The sequence below is a fragment of the Chenopodium album genome, chromosome 16 (genome assembly GCF_948465745.1).
Source record: "Chenopodium album chromosome 16, dcCheAlbu1.1, whole genome shotgun sequence".
NCBI lineage: Eukaryota > Viridiplantae > Streptophyta > Magnoliopsida > Caryophyllales > Amaranthaceae > Chenopodium > Chenopodium album.
The window spans coordinates 47,814,154-47,820,178 of NC_137849.1; positions in this window are offsets into that span (position 1 = coordinate 47,814,154).

A 6,025-nucleotide genomic window follows, 5' to 3' on the forward strand; every position below is an offset into this window, starting at 1 on the left:
TCTTGCTTGCCTTCGATTCATCAGCAGTAGATTCCTTTCTCTTTGGTGGACTACGTTTGCGAGAGAGCTTATTCCAGTTTGGAAGAACTTCTTTTGGTGGGGTGCTTATCTCAGAAAGCTGCAGGGGCTCTAGACTTGGCTCATATAGCAGGAACATGTCTGCATCGAATGTTTGGGAGGCTAAGTTCATCTCTTTCAGTTGAGCAAGGTCTGCAATTCTGGCATCATCTCTGGTTGCTGGATTTTGGAGGTTAGCAGGGATAGAGCTTAACCCAATTACCAGAGGCTTCTTACCATGAGCTCGTTCCTCAAGCATTAGTTCCCTCTGTAGCTTCTTTTCTTGTTCTGTTGTGGCAACTTCTTCTTGGTCTGTATCCATTGCAGATGATGGTGATAAAGCTTTCAGTTGTCTTGCTTCATCCTCCACCTCAACAGATTTGAGTGTCCATATAAGCACGTTGTTCATTGACAGCTCCTTTGTGGGACCCACCTTGATTAGAACTGGTTTGGTGGAAAGGATCTGTTGTATAGCTGCAAAAGCTTCTAAGTTCTCCTGGAACATGTATAGAGTGTATAGTCATTGCCAAGTTAAGTATTTACTGAATTTTAGTATACAAAATCAATGTCATGTTCAAACAGAAGGAGCAAACAATATATAGATTATATCTGAATATAGTTGCAATAGATTTGGGTGTGATTAATATTAACAATGCAGAATGAAATTCAATATAAACAGTGTGCATTATTTTTCAGCAGGACAGTAATAAAGCATGCAGAGTATAGTATGGAGTACATGAAAATGCTGAGACATAGCCATTTGTTAATGTAAGGAATGCTTACAGTGTTCTTCATGCTAGAAATCTCAGCTGCTGACATTCTGAAGAGTTTCTCTGTGTCATCATTGAAACTGGTGAATGACATAGTTCCTGCGTCATCTACTGCCTCAAACTTGAATGTAACTCTGGCAAACATGAACAGGATTAAGTTACAAGAGTTCTAAGTTTATTATGTAGAGATTAGAAGAGCTGAAGTGTAATTTACTTGTGAGTAGAGACTGTGTCTGTTTTTTTGCAGACAGTGCAACGATAGCGAGATCCCACAGGAAGGTTTGTGCGTTTAGAGCATTCATGGCAACCAGCATAGGCATGAATCCTATTCAGTTCAGCATTCGGTATGGTGACTCTTATCCATGCTACCTCTTCTTGCATGGTATTAGATGGCTGTATTTTTTTTTGCATGAGCATATTATCAACTGCTTTCAAAAAGATAGATATTGCTACTAATTGAAGAAAGTTGCTAGCAGTGGAAGTGGAATCTGAACCTGTTTGTTCCTTAATCCTGCAATCGTGTAGATGTTTTTCTCTTCACCGGGGTACCTGACAGTGAGCACTCTAGCCTGCCTATCAAGCAGAACTTGTGGGTACACTCTTGCCCTGTAATGGAAGTGTAATAAGAGCTAGGTGTAAGGTAAAAAAGAGAATATACGATAGTAAATAGACTACTAAAAAATGTACCATTCTCGAAGCACATTTGCCCTATCTCCCTAAGGCTCATGAATGAATCGAGTTGACATAGTTGTGCTCAAAATGAACCCTGCATCATAAACTGCTACTTTTAGACTTCATGCCATTTCTTTGCTATTTTATAGTATAATCGTAAGAATGTGGAAGAAGTTAACCTCTTGATGTGTTCTGAGCCCTGAGAGAAGTGAGACCAACAACATTGAATCTGTCAGCCCAGTTGTTGAGTGCATTGCAATTGTTGATAGCAAGATCATTCCATGCTGACACAGTAATAGATTGATCGTGGCTGTTACATGGATTTCAAAATATATGTTAGCACAAAAATTGAGTAATAACCAACACCTAGATAACAAAAAGGCTCAACACTAACATCCTAAAACCCATCATACCAAACCAAATTAAATATAAAAAATCATATACCCTGCCTGATGACACTCACACATACTAAACACCACAGCCTCATTAAACAAGACAATAATCCAAAAAACAAAATAATAAGTAAAACATGCATATTCAAAGCAGGCCATATAAGAAAGAACTCCAAAGCTGTAAAAAGTTAAAGGGAATACTACTTAAAGGTGAGATAACCTTGTATCAGTGACAACTATCTCACGAACTGGGCTCTCACGTCCACGTGAATTAGCAATCATCCGTGGGTGTTCCTCAACAAAGAGAACTACTACAACAACATCTGAAGACAACGGACATAAATAGCAGTAAATTAGAAAGGAACACTACTCGAGTTATTTGTATAGAATTTGCAGTTACTGTGGTAAAGTGTATACCAAATTTGCTGTCTGGATCAGCTGTCCTTGGAATAGTCGACAGAGGCTGGTACATGGGAACAATAGGTCCAGCTTCAGGGTTCAGTCGTTGCACAACAGTCTGCTGTCCAATAGTCATTTGATACGGAAGTTCTTCAAGGTTGAATTTGAACTGATCATCCACAACACCTATAGGAGCTCGGGATATTTCATACTTTCCCGTGGGTTTCAAGATTTCCTCATAGGCCTTTATCTGCTCTCCGAAAAGAGCACAACGCATCTTGTTTTTCTATCAATAAAATACAAGTAAAAACAGCATATATAAATATGTTTAAAGCAGTGAATGGTCTGAATTTAACACAATCAATTTCAAGTATGTAACTCTTGTTTTGAATTGAACAAATAAGAACAACTTTATTAAGCTATTCATATAACTACATCTACATAATTTTTTATTAGAACAAAGGGTATGCAAATTCGATAAAGTTGCTTATTAGACATAGATACTATAATATGGACTGAACATAGTTACTTAATAAGGTATTGCTGCAGATCTCATACTCCATTTCTTTTTAGTATATCATGACTAATGAAACAGTACTCAAGGTCAGGGATATTTCATAAACAACCATATACAAGAACAAGGTAAAAAATAGAGTAATAAGTTCAGGTAGATTCACCTTCTCATCTTCCATGATGAGAGTCTGGAAGACTAATCCTGGCTTTTTGGGTGATTCTCGAGGACGACCTTTTTCTGCAACTGTAACTCTGACCTTGTAATCTTTGCTCTGAGTATTGAGTTCATCCAAATAAACTGATTCAAGCTTCATATTCGAGTCAAATCGCAGTCTGTAAAATCCCAAGTTCAGTATTCATATAAATATAGGAGAAGACTTAACACATATTCTAAAAAGCCTATATACTGTGGCATTATAAACACTATCTACGCATATGATTCAGTCAACATGTAACTCGTGACACTGATTATATGCAAAGCAACATTGAAATATGTAAATTGATTAAATCAGCTATTGAAAATCCCAGAAAAATACTTTTCTATAGCAGTTTCATATTGTTTGATGCAGACAGTTTCCACATGCAGAACGAGCAGTATATTTTCACACAAATGCTATTACCCATTTTAAAAATACAAACAATTGTTTTATACAATCTGATATTTGTTCTTTTTTCATGCACAGGATTCCTAGTACTGGAATATTCTTTATATACTGAACATAGTATTAAATGTGAATGTAGATAACATTTTCAGAAATTCAAGTTGCAGTATTTAATAGGTAGAATCTATTAAAGGGAACTTATGCTATGCATAAAATATTCTATAGACATAATCTTAACTAACAGAAAAGTATACATCAAGAAACTATAAATCAAGGCAACAAACAATCAGACATTTGTATTTATTACAGAACAGAAACTATAATAGATTGTAAGTTAATTCCTTAATATAGCATGCATTTATATCAAGTTATTTTACATATGTATAAGTTTAATAAGTAAATGGTTGAACTGAATATGCAGGATAGCAATAATATTAAAAGATTCATACATTTCTAGCTTTCAAAGTGTTAGAGATAGGAGTACCTTAAGAGAAAAAAGGTGACATTCCAAGGTTGGAAAGGTGATTTTTGGGAAGAAGTGAGGCTGCTATTTATAATCAAGAATAAGAGGCAGCAGCTAAGCAATCAGCTGAACAACTTTGTCACACATCAAAGGTCCGAACAGTAAAGACCATACTTAGAATTCAGCAGAACAGTTGTAAAGTACAATATAAGTATTTTCTAATTAGAATTTCTTGTTCTTGTAATCTGTAATGTTATGCGTTATTTGCTTGTTTGCTTGATACTTAGTTATTTACTGCCTACCCTTTCAATCTTTGTTTGGTGGTGGGTTTGTCAAGTCAGTAAAAAAGCAAAAGATAGTTATCTACTTGCACAAGTAATGTCAAATACAATCAGTCAAAAGCATGGGTTGCAAAGATTTAGTCTTTTTATTTTGAGGAGATGGTACAACATATAAATAATATAATAACATAAAATATCTCTAAAGTTATATGAATAATGCTCCTAAGTGGTTGTGAAGATTTTTCTATTAAAAAATGCATTCATCTTTTTAAAAAGAGTAAAATATTTTGTGTGGTCTTTCATCAAAAAGTACAATGTATGGTGTCCTTTAAGTAATTAAAATTTTAATAACATGTTGACTATATATACTACTTTCTTCTATTATAAGGAAATTGTTTATATTTGCTTTAAAAAGGTGATATATACTAATTTGCGTATCGTTGCTTATAATTCATAGGAGATTTAAAGTATTAACGATTGGTTATAGTTCGTTGCGGAATTGGATAACATTTTATGACCCCCTAAAATGGGCAAATCTATTAATATTCGATTCATTTTAGAATGTGGTTACAACTCAAAGATTTAATAAACAACTTAAAATACATGTTTATGTCCTAATATATGTTTCCATACAATAAATATACTACTTTAGTCAAGGACGATAATAATGCATGTATAATATGTAGCTCAATAGTATACTAATTTATGTTTCATTCTAGAATGTGCTTCAGATACAATGTAGACTAAAAAAAACACATGTATTACTGCAATTCCTAACGACGTACATAAATAGAGTGATTGATGGCTTAAAAATAAAACACAAATAAAACGATTTTGGATGGGATTATAAATTATGGCAAAAAATTTTAAAACCAATCCACATCGAGTGACTACTTAATTACCGCTTTTAATAGCTCATCTTACTCTTAGCTATGTACGTTCTTAATGTCAGTAAGCTTTAAATTTGAATTCGTTGGGGTCGCTACCATTTCACCTTTGTATAGATACTCTCTTTGTGTCATATGTGCATGAAATAAATGACATCAATGGAAAACATTTTGATAAGCTTATTTGTACTTTTTACCTTGATAGCCTTTATCAAACCTTGTTTCATAAGAACCTAACATACTTGATCTAATTGGATATGAAAAGCTCGAGGGTTATGTAGAAGAAAAACTCGTTCTTAAATTGATTATGTTAACCGACATTATCATCCTATCTACGATAATAAAGGAATTATATCTTTTTTTGTTTTGTTGTCGTCTTTGCTTTTGACATTGTCATATTGAACTCCCTTGTTAGTAAGCAAAACTTTGCTCAGTGCAATGCTTGCTTAAAGGACCATGATATAGTAAAAGTATGGTTATAACCATTAACACTCCTAAAAAGCATCGAACCCGTTCATTATATGAAAACTGCAAGTCGGAGGGTTTTGAAAGTACTTTAGACCAAAGGGGAAAAAAGAAAAGGTAAACATAAGTTACTTTACATTTCGAACACTCTCACTGCTGAATTAGTCGATAACAATACTCTGATACAGTATTTGTTTCCTAAGGTGCACTAAATAACCAAGTTTACTATTTCATTTTTGTCCACCATGCTTCACACATTTGGGTGAATATAAATAATCTAATTAAATTGTCCATGGACAATTGTTTTGAAAAATGATTTTACTTATTCATTGAGATCGATATGTAGGGTCTAACGCATGGTGTAACTTGTACAATATTTTTTTTTTTTTTTTGGTACTGACTGATCAATGACACACATCCTACACAATATATTCCGTAGATATCAAGATATAATGCATTTTCACATGGCTACAGTTAATAGCTAGATTTTTAGTAAGGGTATCACCTATTATATAAAGAACTAC